This window comes from Eupeodes corollae, chromosome 1 (assembly GCF_945859685.1).
Source record: "Eupeodes corollae chromosome 1, idEupCoro1.1, whole genome shotgun sequence".
NCBI lineage: Eukaryota > Metazoa > Arthropoda > Insecta > Diptera > Syrphidae > Eupeodes > Eupeodes corollae.
In genome coordinates, this window is record NC_079147.1 from 168,773,973 (window position 1) to 168,791,195 (window position 17,223).

At 32.2% G+C, this 17,223-nt stretch overlaps 1 protein-coding gene across 8 annotated transcripts in view; it reads left to right on the top strand.

Annotated features, from left to right (window-relative positions):
- LOC129940651 (tight junction protein ZO-1) overlaps nucleotides 1-17,223 on the top strand; it is a 188,118-nt gene that overhangs the window by 122,681 nt on the left and 48,214 nt on the right. The gene's annotated exons all lie outside the window — the stretch shown is intronic.

The following is a 17,223-nucleotide window of genomic DNA, read 5'->3' on the forward strand; positions in this document are numbered from 1 at the left end:
ACATCCGAACGGCTAATTTTAGAAAGCACTTTTTCATGACAAAAGTTACTCTTGAGAATTCGTCAATTCTGGCAAGAAGCAGTACCCGTGAAAACACTTTAGATGGCACAGGCAAGGATTGAACCCAAGACCCCTTGCATGACAGTCCAACGCACTAACCATCACGCTACGGATACTACGTTTGTACGCGATGGACCACTAAACTACTGAACCGATTTCAATCAAATTCGCACACCATGTACAGTTAGATCCAACTTGAAAGATAGGATACCTTACATCTCAATTTATGATCGAAATATTATTTTATTGCAAATGTTTGCCTTTTCAATTATCTGTTTGCTCCAAACGATAGATGGAGACATCTGTTGAATGGTTTTCGTAAGTGTTGTTAGTGGCGCTATGTCAAACTTCCAAACGTTATATATAAGCTACAATTAAATGTTATAACCACTATGCATCCACCAGAACTATGCAAGATTAAAACGGCAATGATAAACTTTCTTACTTTTGTCTTGTGATTTCCACCAGACCTCACCGTTTATACTTAACTTTACTTTCTTTATATTTCGCTCTACTTTCGGGGATGAGATTAATGCCTGTAAAAATCATTCTTATGGCGAAGTATTGAAACACTTTCATTGACCAGAAACATACGCGTACGATTGCAAAATGAATTATTAGCAAAAATATTTTCCGAACTATTACTAGATATTGGTAATGGTAAAGTAGAACTGCAAAATACACAATGCATTAAACTGTCAGACAATTTCTGGACTGTTCTTCACGAACAAAATTAATTCAGAGTATTATTCCGGAAATACAGACTAATTATTTGAATCATAACTAGCTAATAGCATAACTAACTAGTCATCGGTCTATTTTGGATGCCAAAAATGTTGATGTTTACGAAATTAACTTTCAGATACAACAGTTGTTAGCAGTCTTTTAAATCAATCGATACTGTTGTTAATGAAAATGATAGTTCACATTTGTAATAGATCACCGGAAATATTCTTGAAGAAACCATTTTAACTGGAACGTTTAAAGGGAAAGTGGTTCTGTTACCACGTATTACAATGGTACCCTCAGATTGTACCATACCCTTTAGAATGTTACAGTTTCTAATTCGATTATCTTTAACCATGTATATAAATCAGCCTCAAGGCCAAACAATGTTCATTTGTGGTTTAAACTTGGAAAATCCATGTTCTTCTTATGAGCACCAATATGTTCCATGTTTACGTGTAGGAAAACCATGGACAGCTTTACCAAAAATATTGTGCATAGTTAAATTGAAATTAAAATATTTATAATTGAAAATAATAAATATTATTGTTAGAAGATTTTAAACTATCCATCCTACCTACCTCATTTTTAAGTTGAACTGTCACATATTATTTACTACAACTTTGTAATATACTCATTTGTTACAAACTGGAATAAACATATAAGTTCATTTTATGAACTCATGAAAGTTGCCATGTTTTGTAAAAAGCATGGTTGTGCCCATGTCTGATGTTCTTCTACCGTTTCCCTTAAATGGTTTACAACAATGTATTATGACAAAAAACGTTAGCCTCAGCAACGCGTGGCCTGGTCAGCTCCTATATATATATTAACCTGTAAATAAAGCTGCAAATATCTCACTTTATTTTATTATCGTTCAGCTTTCATGTACAGTACATCTATGCAGACTGTTGTCTGACGAAAGGCATTCAAGACTCCAGAAGGTCTCAATGACTATTTAAGGAGTGAAACGTACACCAAGATGATGACAGTGCAATTTAAGTGTTAATATAAACATAAATATATATCAGTGTACAACGATTGGGATGAGGCTAATGCACTTGATGGTCACTTTCTTCTTTATTTTGTATGCTGTCGTTTTTTTTTTGCACTTACCTGGCCATCATTAATAGGCCAACAAATTTCACTTTCTATAAAGAGGCATAAATGTGTGTAGGTAATCAATCGAACTTTTTGCCTCAAAACACATGAGTGGATTGTGAAGATCATACACTCTGTAAGATACAAAAAGTCTAGCAATGGCAAAGTATCTTAAGCAAATCGATTAAAAAACTAACTAACATTATTAAGATTGATTGGTTTTTTTCGGCGAAGAAATATTGCTTCGGGAAAGTTATTTAAGTGGAAAATGTTTGCAAAAAAAATGTATCTAACAGCGGTGAAATTTATGGTTTATTGCTAGGATTTGTGTAGTCATTAAATTCTGACTACATCAAAAACTACTTAAAATTAAAATTTATAGACGTATTTTTTACTACATACTTTAAGGGTTAGCTTATTCAGAGTGGGTCACCTTTAATCCATGAGTATTGCAGCTTGTACAGAAACAAACGACCTTACAATTGTATACTATTAACACAAGTTGTTCAGGTTTTGCTATTAAAATACAAACAAGTGGCAATTTTGTACATCTTTTTCTTCTTCATTATTTGATATAATACAAAATGTGTTTTTATCAATGAACATCATTAATATTTAAAAATCTAAATATTCATGCGTAGCAAACACTTAATTAAAATTTAAACAAGCTTTTTTATCTATACCCTGCTAAGTATAGAGAATACAAAATGTCACTCTTTTGCACTTGCTAAAGTTCTAAAAGTTCGCAAATCCTCTAGCTAAATTGCTTTGCTGACTTCAGTTACCACACATTTAAATGATTATACTTAGAAGGTGGAATAACAACGGCACAGTATGTTAAGCTAATTGAATTGTCATCTAGACAGAATTAATGGGAAATCACAGTGTAGATAACTAGGCAGATAGGTTTGTGCACCACAAACCATATCTTGTGGAGTGAAAACATATTTCAAGTCAGCAAAAACTCAGTTGTTTAGGTTTTCTCTGCCAATGCAAAACATTTTTTACTGATCTTGTTATAATATATGTATAAAACTTTAATTTGTCCGAAATTCGCGTCCAATTCAGATATTTGGATATGTGCTTCAATAAACTATTTAAACCTACTGGATAGACTTCAAAAGAGAGCTTTAAAAATTATAGGTGACCTTTGTCTGACCGAGACATCTGTATCACTTGAGCACCTCCGGCTGCGTCGTACACTTTTATGTCTATTCTTATTTTAACTATTTTCATAAACAATGCTCTAAAGAATAGCAGTTGCATTCCCCCCTCAAACAATTTAACGGTTAAACACTTTCTTTTAACAATGCTTATCAGTTAACCCTTGAGCCTCATTTCGGACGTACTGTAAATTACAGGATTTTTTTTAGTTGCTCTACACGAATGTGAAATTCTTTAGCAGATTTAAAATTTTCAACTCATTGCAATGTGCATATATTCAAAACTAATGCGCAGCCTTATTGCTAGCACTGCGTTCAACCGTTAACCGCATTTTTTTAAGGTAAATAGGCTACATCGCAAAACAACAACAAGTTCAAAAATATAAGTCAGTACAAATATTTAAGTATAGATGGAGTTTCAGATTGCGAAATGTTGGTGGCAGTTAGATGCTGCCAAATGAAATAATTATTTAGAATGTGTTTATTGATATTTACTCCATTTTGTGCTTCAACTGGACAAGATTCAATGTATGATGGTTTTCTAAAGATTTGATTTTTTGCATTTATTTATAACAAAAACTTTTAATCAGATGTTGAACAAAAGAACAACGTTTCAAAGAATCAGAGCGTTGTTATTTGTATTGAATACTCAACTAATACGGAAGGGAACTTCGATCTTGTTGATTCTCATTAATTAATGTCGGCATTAATATGGAAAATCAAATTCATAATACCATCCGCTACTGATCATCATTAAAAACCAATTAAACTTATAATGTTAGTCTCAGATAGAATATTTAAAAATATACTTTAAAATTTAACTAAATACCTAAGCAGAGCCCCTTCTGTGCTTGCAAGGGGGGCAAGATAAGAATCAATGTCATAGCTCGTTTCTCCAAATTGTACAAAATATCCATAATTATCTTTGAGCTTATAATAAACTGCACTATAGGTGATAAAATTCATAAAGTGCTGTTGCTAAAAAATGTAATAATAATATTAATAAAATAGAATAAAAACAAATTAAGATTTAAACATACGACTAAAATATATACATAAATTTATTAATTTATTCTGTTTTTTTTAGGTAAGTTTTTCACCAGTCACTACTAAAATAATCACACAAATATATTCGTGAGTATGTACATATTTATATCTAAATATCTTTAAAAAAAAATTAATCGACCGAACAATAAAGGTTTTATAAAAGGCGTTCTTGATATACTCATAGCTGCATTCTTTCTATTGTTGAATTTTGAAATTGACGCACCCACGCATTTAAAATAGTTGCATAAATTAGCAAAACTGCAACTTATTTCAAATAAATTGATTGTATCTAAGCTCTAACACATTTGAAAGAGTAGATTGACCAGGAAGATATACACTTGAATATATGCAAAATACGTGGAATTGCATTGTGGGTGTGACTGAGGTTATGATTTAAAGTGCAGTAGCTTTCTTATGGTGCTGAAAAAAATGCAATACAATTGGCGACGTGCGTGATATGTTTACATTAAATATAAAAAACGTATGTGTGTACATGTATTAAGAAAGAGAGGATATAAAAGACAAGCAGATTATTTGCACTTGTACAGTGTAGTCTCGCTATTCCGTGGATAGTTGCTTATCCCGATGTCAATGTTTTTAAGAACATTGTTTCTATTTATTTTTTATTAAAAATTTACTTTTTATTTATTGGAATATTGAAGAACTGTTTTTATAAAAAAATAAATAAATTAGGTGACGCCACAGTCCATGAAGAACCAAGGCCTAGTGACTTACAACTCTCAACCATTCCTGTGTGCGAGCAATGTTGCCAGGAATGGTGGGGACCTACAGTTTTTAGCCGAATCCGAACGGCTAATTTGAGAAAGCACTTTTCATGACAAGTATTACTCTTGGAGAATTTGTCTATTCCTCGCAAGAGGCAGTACCCGTGAAAATAAAAACTTTAGATGGCACTGGCAAGGATCGAACCCGAGACCTCCAGTATGGCAGTCCAACACACCTTTTTTTTGTAAATTGAGTTTTATTAATTCATTCTTAAAACTATCTTAAAGCTAGACAAAAATTCATAAAACTAGCCTAACTGACTATAACTTACAACTAACTTACTGGTCCCATATGGACGCTCTAAGTTAATGATACTTAATTCTAATGCCTTTCGGCCTTAAGATCTATTTTACTTCAATTAAATTTTATTTAGTTTTGTATTTATTAGAAAATTTGAAGAAAAAAATACTAAAATCAATATCCTTTTTTATTTTTATTTGAAAACTACTTAAAATAAGATCTTTAAAATAAAACTTAAACTTACTTTAACTACCTATTTTAACTTTGAGCTACTTAAAACAAGAACAACTGCAGCAGCAAATCTAACTATTTATCTAATTTTTTGTTTTTCATATTTTGTTGCCCTTCTTTTTTTCTTATTCCGTGTTTTTTTTAGATTTTATTTTTAATTTTGTTTATAAATTTTTTTTGTGTATTTTTTTCGTGCCACCATGCCTATTCTACTTAAAAATCAACGCACTAACCCTCATACCACGGGCACCCCTTTTTTTAACTCTTAGGTTTCAAAAAAGGGCGAATAAAACTTTTTTTAAGACAAGATAATTGATTTTCACTAAAGGTCTCAGAATGTCACACTCTATCCGGTTGTAATTACGAGTGACTAGATGACTTGAAAAACTAGAAGAAGAAACTTTGAAACTGTTGATAACTCGCTCCCTGTTACTAGCTCATGCATTCAGACAAAATTCTTTGAAATTATAAATGCTTAAAGTTCTTACAATATTTGAAATTTTAAATTTAAATCTTAATGAATTCTGTATCGAATAGGTCAAATTGATTTTCCAGTCGTGTTATACAGACACATATTCATGTGCAAAAGAGTTTCGTTTAATAAACTTTTTAATGTAGTCTTTTGATTATTATGTAATGTTATGCCGTAAATCAATTTTCACGAAATATATTTTATAGATTTTGTCAAGCTATAATATTCAAATAGAAAAAAATCGATCTGTAGGATTACTATCATAATCACGAGATGCTTTATTTGTACCGCATTCGTATTTTAAAAAACTAAATAAAAAATAGAGTAATCAATTTAGCAACAAGTCTTTTAATTTGCATCTTACAGAAAAAAAGTTTAAATATCGAATAAAGTAAATGAAACTCAGTAAAAATGACGTTAAAATGTTCTCTTCCCGACTCGTAAATTGACATTTCTCATTTATGCATGCAACAATTAATAATGATTCTCGCAATAAATGATACAGTGTTTCATAAAAGCAACTTATTCTCATTTATACAAATAAAGTAAATAAAAACATTGATCCTTAATTGGATCAACTTCAATTGTTTTCAAGAAGAAATGGTATTTTCTAAATTATACATTTAAAGCATATTTATTACATACATTTTTCAAATACGACACTAATTTGCAATCTTCAACGGAAAAGCGGAATTCTACTGTTTAAAAAATGTAAGCCAATAAAACAAATTCAGCAAATCCAAACCGATTGCTTGTGAAATGAAGAAAAACTTTGCAGACAAAGTGCAATTTCCATGCAACGCAAACTTAACCAGTGGAGTGGGGACGGCACGGGGTGGTTTGGTGCAGCACCTGGAATAAATTGAAAAATCGTGACCTGTCATCGTTGGCTTTTAGGCTTCTCTACTTAAAGATGAAGTGTCCAAATTTGTATTTGTTGTTGGTTATTTTGTAAAAATTGTAAAAGTCGAGTAAGGGAGTTATGTGAACAAGACACGCTCTTTTATCAAAAACAACATTTTAAGTGTGGATAGGTAATAGTGATTTCAAAATCTTCTAATTCTTGAATCACAAAAGCAAATTTATAAAGTGCAGTGCATTTCGCAAGCTTTAATTGTGTAAATTATGTTGTATCTGTCTAATATCAACTTATTCATATATGTTGTAGAAGCTTTTTTTAACAAACAAATAAAGTAGTGAGATACGTAATCAATTATTTCCACTCATTAATATATTTTTCTACTAGAATATTTGTACTCTTTTTTATATCGATCTTAATTTTCGCTCAGTTCCATATCTGCATACCTAAATCAGATTTACGACGTCATAAAACTGGTTCGGTGATGTCCCAAGAATGAATCGAAAAAGGACAAACAATTTTAAACGAACAAAAAATGAATCGAATGACTTTAAAAGATGTATACAAAACAAGCTTAAAGATATTTGTATCATAAAAAGTATACTTCAGCAACTACAACACCACCAACCAAGAAATAAGTCTTGTAATTCAGGTTTTTCAAGAAGAAAAATAATCCGATGATCATTATTTATCCCCTCTGTCTCCACACAATTAAAATTAACTAACAATATTCTTTGTGTGCAAGTTTTTGCAAATACTCTGCGAGATTATCATTAACAAAAATATTTTTACACAACTGACGCAGCTTGCAAGTGCGTATTCGTATCACTTGTTGCATTTAAAATAAGTTGCTTAATTTTGTAGGTTGTTTATTTTTTTTTGGCTAAATCAATCATAGAAAAATCGCATTCCATACAAAATTACGTCATTTCTATCAACCTTTATTTTGTGTCGACGAATGGGGCGCAGCGGTGCAGTGTTATTCATCCATTAGATACATTGCGCAGAAAAATTCAACCATCAAGATACAAAATTAGTTTAAAACAAGTTTTGTTTTTACATAAAAATGTTTCCTTAACATAAAGTTAAAGTTAAATTGAGGTTAGTTGTAGAAGTAAGTTAGCTAGTTTTGAAAATTTATTGCGTTTAACCTGATGATAGATTTTATACAAATGTCTTAAATGGATTACTTGGATTTATTGTGAGAAACCAATGGAATTGATTCGCGAAAATAAATAAAAAGTACGTCTTTTAAATACTCACAATTTTGTGATGTGACAGGGAGATTATTTTTTTCGCAAAATTAATCATTTTGCTTTTGACTTTTGCTAAACACCTGTAAAATGAGATAAACTAACAAAGACTAGCATTTTGCTTGGTAACAATGACTATCAGGCTTTACAGAAATGCTGTCCCGTCGGCAAATTTAATAATGGGGGAACACGTGCATTATTGTTAACAACAATACTGCGGTTGGGTGCAAATGGAATGCAATCTCTTTGCCTGTAATTATAGTGATTGGATGGTAATTTGAGATATCCCCCTTATTCACGTTATTGTTTCTAATAGTTTCTACAGCTGCTGTAGAAGTATAAAATGTATCTATGGCTTTATTATTGTAGAGTATATTAAGAGGGGGCCTGTGGTGACTATTTTATGTAGGTAATATGTGAGTTCAATGAAGTGGTGAACGGTTGAAAGATGGTGCTTATTATTTATATTGGAATGTAGAGGTTTTTTGTAGATTTTTTAATTTCTATAGACTGTACGTAGGGTGCGGTCGCGTTTAATAAAAACTTGATGGACATTACTTTGGTTAAAGAAAAAACAAAACATTGAAAATGTTTGAACAAAATATTAACATGTATTGTTTCTTTTTTATTTACTAATCTGCACTGCATTTGATTCCACAGAAAAAAAAAGATTTAAGAACTGTAATAGAATATAGGTACGTATGTATTGATTTACATATTTCAAAAATTAAAAATACAAAATATGGGAGTGAAATTTAAACATCAAATTGTCAATTATTCAAGTAGGTTTTTGTGTTTTGTTGTCAAAATTTTAAGTTATATTTTTCTAAAAACATAACTAAGAATTACAACCAATATTTTGCATATAATGAAACAGTTTGATTTCCAAATCTTTGTTTGTTACCGAGATTTTTAGTCGAAACCCAATGTCTACCAATTTTAGTAGAGCATTCGTTGAAAGTACATATATGAACAAATACAGATTGAATTTTTCTAGGAAAATTAAGCACAAAATGAAATAACTTTGAACTTCATTTATTCACGAGATATCGAGAATCAAACATCATTCTGGGCCGAAGCTTTGGTTTCCAAGCGCTTTACGTGACCGATCATGACAGTCGTTGCATTGTGATCTACGGGAAGAACTTTTGTCTCGAAACGACCCAAGGTCTCTCATCCGATTTTGTCATATGTCCAATGCTTCTGCACCGTATAGCAGGACGAGGTTAATGCGGGTCATATATAGCGACACTTTCGTCGCTCGAGAGAGAGATTTTCTATTAAATTGTCTTCTTTAACAAAGAAGCAGCGGTTAACAAGAGCAATTTTTCGTTTGATCTCAGGTATTGTTTTATGCCTTCATAGCGGAGCCTAGGTTGACGAAGTCCTTAACTACCTCACAGTTACGTCTGTTGATAGTCACGTTTTGACCGAGACGTCAGTGTTGTAGGTCCTTCATTACCCGTTAAACCTATTTTTTCAGCCTCTGTATCAATACTCCCAAAAGCCCCATTGACATCACGCTGATTTCTTCCGATTAATACCAATGCCATCAGCATATGCTAGTAATTCGACAGACTTTTAAAAGATAGTGCCTCTAGTGTTGACGTGGGAGGTCTGTACTATTCTTTCAAGGACGATATTAAAGAAATCGCATGGCGGCCATCACCTTGTGATTTTTTGACACCGAAAAGTTCTGTTAAGTTGTTTCCAACCTTTATGGAGCAGGGCGAATTCTCTATGGTCATCCTGCTCAAACGGACGTGTTTGGCAGGGATGACAAATATAGACATGGCTTTATAGAGCTCCTTCCTGTAGATGCTGTTATATGCGGCCTTGAAATCTATGAAGAGATTGTGGGTGTCGATTTGATTTTCTTGTGTTTTTTCCAGGATCTACTGTAGTGTGAATATTTGATCGACTGTAGACTTTCCTGGACTAAAACCAATCTGACAAGGACCTATAAGGTTTTTGACAATGGGCTTTAGAGTTCACATATAACAGCAGAAAAGGTTTTGTAAGTGATGTTAAGTAGATTAAGTTGGTACAAGCCAATAAACATAAATAAATAAACGTCGTTGCCGTTATACAGTTTGCAGAAGTTGTCCTTCCATATCCTCAGTATTGCCTGCGGTTCCACTATTAGTTTGATATATATAATAAAAAATTTAAAAAGTCGCCAATTTTGTTAAGAGTCATTTCTGTGTTATTCTTATTATCTGTTTAACAAAATTTGTTTGAAGTCGATATCTCTTGGACGACGAAAAAAGCTTTCTGAACATACACACACACGCAGTCTAGGGACTTTGAAACGTCGAGACATGTCAACTTTTTTAAATTGGAAAAATCGCACCGATTACAATAACCTCCAATGGGAGATTAAAAACGATTTAAGAAAATATACTATCGTCGAAATGAAAAAGACAATAATATTAATATGAGTTTTTGAAAGGATTGTCGTTTAAATAGAGTTCTTAAATAATTCACCAAGTACACATGTTCTTATCTATAAATTTAAAAAAATTACACACTATGTCCAAACAGATGACTTGTCTCTTATCCATACATTTTCTTCTGATCATATTGCCCAAGGTAATGTTAACCATTTTAAATTGAATGTTGGTTTCCATGGGTCTTACTTTCCTTTGTGGAGACTTGTGGGTCGTAATGCTTATGTACGTTAATATAATGTTATCCACCGTTTGACCTGAAAAATAACTGTCCACGTTTAAAAACGTCCACAATAATCGTATTATAAATATGTTTTTTTTTCAACATTGAACATTTATCGAAATTTATTTTCTAAACATTCATTGCAATAAATACCCCTGTAATCTGAAATGTATTCCAAAATCGAATTTATTGCAAAAATCAAGGTTTTGGGAAAAGTAAAATCATTGCTAAGCTGAGTTCTAATATTCTAGGCCTCCCATTCAAATAAATCGAAGTTCTATCTCAAATACTTGGAACTTGAGAAAAAAATTAGTAAGAACTGAAAAGAGTGATTTGGTTTTCGTCTGAAAATAAATAATTTAACTTTTCTTTTCCAAGTTCCATTTATTATTATTTGTCTGCCTTTCAAAAATTCTCGAGAATATCATATCTTGGTTTAAATAAGCTGACATTTAAAACAAAAACAAATTTGTACCTACTTTCCTTCCCAATTAAAGAAAGCTGATGATTAGACTAAAATTAAATACGCACTGTCAAAGTATGTTTGTATGTTCTTAACAATTTAACTTATTATTCCAAATCACGTTCCTCAAACAAAAATAATAATAATTAATTGTGTTACATTACATACATACGTATTCATGGATATAAATGGAGAAAATTTGAAAATGGGGTTTCTCTTTTCTTGTCGTTTAACAGATAAGCCCATTTAAAGGCAATTAACACGTCGCGTCTCGTCGTTCGTCCGCTGGCAATTTGACAGAAAGTGATTTTCTCCTTTTGTTTGTATACACATTTTATTTGGGAAAGTGATGTTTTTCTTGTTAGTGTTATTTGTTTCTTTTGTCTAAAGTAAAATTATTCTTGTTCCTGGTATTATGCTGTACATACCAACATTTTCTTGGAATCATTGATTTTAGATTGCCGTAAGAAGATTAGTCTGCATTTAATTCCTATAGAAGATGTTTGATTCATACTATTTCTATGTACTGGTCTATAGACTTAAATTCACCTAACGTACCTCCTGCGATTACGTTTAATTTGTGTGTTTGTGTGTTTGTGTGTGTAGATGTAGATATAAAAACATTAAGACTTTGAAAATTGAGGTTTTAAGCACGTTCGCTTTATTCGTTTTTTAATTTTGTTTTTAAGACTAAAAATAACGGTTCAACTTTTTTGGTCAAAAATCGAATATTGAAATTTTCTCAAAAACAAACCGATACATTTTTTAAACTTTCTATGCAATTTTCTATAGAAGGGTACCCCCCTTATTACCTTTATTTTGTTTTAAAATGTTCTCTTAAACTACTGAAGCGATCTCTGTCTTAATAATATTTGATAGATAAAAATGTCAATTTTGTTTGGATTTTTAAAGTAAATATTACTTTTCATAATTTTTCAAAATTGCAATGTAAAACGTATATTGACAAGCACTAAATTTTGTAATTTTAAAATATACATACATAAGTATTACTCGTAAGCCAGAGTCTTTCAGATAGATTTGGTGCATTTAAAAATCATGCCCGTTCCCTCTAATAAGGAGAAGCTGCAACTTTTCCCGAACCAAGTGCTTTGTATAAAAAGTTAAAATTTATTTCCTTCAAGTGAATCTGCTACTGTTTTAAGACTATTTACTCATATCGAATTGAAATCTCACCAACTTAATATGGTCAAATTCAAATCACTTCAAAATCGCAAAAATCGAAATGTAGAACACGTAAATATCGATAAAAGAATTTTAGAGCTCCAATTTATAATTTTAATCAAGTTAAATTTCATTTCAAGTGAAAGTAAAACATTTTTTTTTGTTTACAGGAACAAGTTCCTGCGACCCAGTCGTGCAGTTAATTTTTAATTCAGTATGTCTTTAATCAGAAATGAAGAAAACTGAGGAGAATAAAATCTAACAAATTTATTCTAATGAAAACAAAAGTATCAAAATATCTATAGTTTGCTTATTGTATCTTTTAAGGTTCATCTTACATTGCTGAACAATCAAGTGATATGGTTGTAGGTATATTCATATATTTCTGAATAAAGGTAATATGTCAGTCAAATAACAAGAGACAGATAATGTATATACAAAAATGTATAACATTTCAATTGAAAAGAACACATTTGAAATATAACGGAAAAGAAATATAAATGATCTGTATGCACATATGTAATGTATAATATAAACGGTGATTTTTTAAGAGCTTGAGAACTTTTATTAAAAAAAAAACGCATAAAATTTGCAAAATCTCAACGATTCTTTATTTGAAACGTTAGATTGGTCCATGACATTTACTTTTTGAAGATAATTTCATTTAAATGTTGACCGCGGCTGCGTCTTAGGTGGTCCATTCGGAAAGTCCAATTTAAGGTAACTTTTTCGAGCATTTCGGCCGGAATAGCCCGAATTTCTTCGGAAATGTTGTCTTCCAAAGCTCGAATAGTTGCTGGCTTATTTATGTAGACTTTAGACTTGACGTAGCCCCACAACAAATAGTCTAAAGGCGTCAAATCGCATGATCTTGGTGGCCAACTTACTGGTCCATTCCTTGAGATGAATTGTTCTCCGAAGTTTTCCCTCAAAATGGCCATAGAATCGCGAGCTGTGTGGCATGTAGCGCCATCTTGTTGAAACCACATGTCAACCAAGTTCAGTTCTTCCATTTTTGGCAACAAAAAGTTTGTTAGCATTGAACGATAGCGATCGCCATTCACCGTAACGTTGCGTCCAACAGCATCTTTGAAAAAATACTGTCCAATGATTCCACCAGCGTACAAACCACACCAAACAGTGCATTTTGCGGGATGCATGGGCAGTTCTTGAACGGCTTCTGGTTGCTCTTCACTCCAAATGCGGCAATTTTGCTTATTTACGTAGCCATTCAACCAGAAATGAGCAAAATTTGTCGATAAAAAAGCGGATTTTCTGCCAACTTTTCTAGGGCCCATTCACTGAAAATTCGACGTTGTGGCAGATCGTTCGGCTTCAGTTCTTGCACGAGCTGTATTTTATACGGTTTTACACCAAGATCTTTGCGTAAAATCTTCCATGTGGTCGAATAACACAAACCCAATTGCTGCGAACGTCGACGAATCGACATTTCACGGTCTTCAGCAACACTCTCAGAAACAGACGCAATATTCTCTTCTGTACGCATTCGTGTGGTTGGTTTAATGTCCAATAAAGTAAACTGAGTGCGAAACTTGGTCACAATCGCATTAATTGTTTGCTCACTTGGTCGATTATGTAGACCATAAATCGGACGTAAAGCTGATTTTGGTAATAAAATTCAATGATTTGCAAGCGTTGCTCGTTAGTAAGTCTATTCATGATGAAATGTCAAAGCATACTGAGCATCTTTCTCTTTGACACCATGTCCCGCGTGATCTGTCAAATACTAATGCATGAAAATCCTAACCTCAAAAAAATCACCCTTTACTAGTTATTTATATTTATTGCCAATCTACTTTGTATATTAATGTATTAATATTAAGTGTACTCTCTAAATCACAAGGATATAAACATTCATTACCCGTGTTTTTTTTTTGAATTCTATAAATAGTTTAGTAGAAAATTCCCAAGGAAAATCCATCGGCAGTAGCCAGATTTGTGTGTTTAAAAATTGGTACAACTGAAAGAAGACTTGTCAGAACAATAGACTAGTAGACTACTACATTAGTAGTACCCATGGCATGATGGAAGTGCGTTGGAGAGTTCTTGGGTTCGATCCCAGCCTGTGCCACCTAAAGTTTTATTCACGGGTACTGCCTCTTGGAATTGACAAATTCTCCAAAAGTAATTCTTGTCATAAAAAAGTGCTTTCTCAAATTCGCCGTTCGGATTAGGCATATAAACTGTAGGTCTCTTCCATCCCTGACAACATTACTTGCACACAGGAATGGTTGAGAGTTGTAAGTCACTAGGCCTTGGTTCTCTACGGACTGTTACGCCACCTAATTTATTTTTATTTATAGACTACTACATTAACGAGCTTGAAGCTCGCCTCAATTCTTTATATACCTAAATAGAGTAGAAATGAGCTTGATTCGACTCGATCCCGGTCGGGGATCAAACTTAATCATTTTTAAATTGTGCAGTGGAACACTTTTATTTAATCTAAACTGAGATAAACATTTTGGTGCAAACATAGCAAAACGTAATTATTTTTTTCTATTATGAAATAAGCCCAGTTAGTCCATTTTCATTAACAAAACTAAATAATATCAACAGTAACAGATTGATTTTGTTCTCCAATGGAAAACACATAATTCCAAATGCAGAACTACTTAACGAACACAGCCATCGAGATAAAAATGCAATCAATCAATCGTACCAACATTTGAGAACGAAATCACATAAGATCAATTCGAAATTCGTATAAATGTCAAAAACCCATCCGTATTAAGATTCTACTTTAACTTTTATCGGTAGTACTTATACTACGGATGTTGTTTTTGTTATTGATGTACAATCCTACTATGCTATGTGGTGCGATCACATACGCGATGTTGCCAAAAATGCCACAAGATGTCTAGGTTTTTTGGGACGTTGCAAGAAATTTTTCTCTCCGTCTGATCTGGCTACAATCTACAAAACCTATGTATATACGACCGAAACTTGAATATTATTCTCATCTCTGGGCTGGTGCTCCAGTAACTTATTTAAGCCTCTTGGACAGTATTCAAAAAAGAGCTTTTAAAATGATTAGTGACATTAACATCATCAACTCGTTTACATCGCAAGGTTTTTTGCCTCACCTTTTTTTACCGTTATTTTAACGGACTCTGCTCTAGTGAAATAGCCGGTTGCATTCCTTCCCTTAAACAATTTAACCGTAATACCCGCGCTTCTAGGAATGCCCATCAGTTTACCCTTGAGCCCAACTTCGGCCGTACTATGAAGTACAGAGATTCTTTTTTTACCCGTACTACGCGAATGTGGAACGCCTTGCAACGCACTATCTTTCCCTTTACGAGTAGTCTTAAATAATAAGAATTCGAAACAGTATATTCACGATAAATAAAAATAGTTGAAAGTCAAGTCCATTTTACTATTTTTATAAAATGGGGCAATCAAGAACTTATCATTTTGGTATTGAGAAAGAATAAATTAAATACTTTGTAATAGTCAGCAATCTATTGTTAAGAGTTTAACAACTTACTAGTTATCAATTAATTTCTTATTAATAGTGAAATATAACAACAGCGAAAATATTCGAATAAAGGTAAAAAGTAGAAGAGTTTAAAAATTGAATTGAAAATCATTCACTTTTTATCTTAACAGGACAAAATAAGTTTTTCACATATAAATATTTAAATTTTATTTTCACTTTATGTACTTAGTTTTGAAATGTATAAGAACTTAAAATTTGCCCAATGTGAAATCAGTTCGATTTCCGCGATTCTGGGCAATACTAACATATTTTACTTTTACATCCCACTTATATTATAGAACTGTCAAAAATCACAACCAAGTCACCCTTTCAAAGAAAAGACAATTTTAGACGATTAGTTGATAAGCTGTGCAGAAAGTATTGTTTAAATCAGGCGAATTAATTGTTATCTATGGTTTCTTCCACCCTTTCATTTGTTAACAAGATAATGGGATCTTACTCCTAATATCCTTTTGTTTTTATTCTACAATTGACTATTTATCCATTTTCATTAAAAGTTTGTATTGCTTACGCCCACATTATTGAGTTCCTTCAAACCAGTTTAACAAAATTGTTTTGAGTTTTTAGTTTTTTAGAAATCCCATTTAAATGTCATCAGTTTGTTATTCAAAGACTATTTTCATTTGATTGACTCTATCAAATTGATTGTAAACTTAAAACTCGAAACCCCTTTAAATCTACTTTTTACATAAAACTAGTTTTGTAGAAACTCAATAATAATATGGGCGTTATGCCGACCATTCCCCACACATTCACAATAAAAAGATAACTTTTAGTTATTGTTGTGAATGGGGTTGTTTGTGGAGTTAACAGTGTATAAATCAAAAAGATTTTGGTTTTTGCTTAAGTCGTGGATGGCCAGCCTTAGTCTTTTGTATTAATTGCATATACCTTTTAAATGAGTGATCAAAGAGCCAACGCTAGCAACCTAATGCTATTTTACAGAGATGGTGGGTAAAAAGTATCCAATACAAAAATATCAATGTAGCTTGAATAAGTTTACGTGATGAATAATTGTGTAGGTTGTTCCTTTGGATGTTTCGATTTTCTTCGGTACATTAAGATTCATTAGCTATTATACACACAATATTCCCACAATCTTTTTCTACAGGTGTGTTACCATAAATATTAATGTGACGTTTTAAGCTAAAGCACTATTAATTTTGAGAAGCTCGAACATGTGACTCATGTTAAAACATTGCTCATAAAATTAACAAACTCAAAGAGAACCTCAAAAACGAAGTCTTTTGGGGTTTTAAATTCTCATAGGACTTCCGAGTAGGAAGTCTTGGCTCATTTCTTTTTATCAACTGTTGTTCTAGTTTTATGCGCAATGCGCATATCATTAAGAACACATTTCACCTCACAAAAGGTAACTTAAGCTTGAAATGCTTTACTATTCTCCTACCTTAGTAACAACAAATCTTTTAATGGACACTAGGCC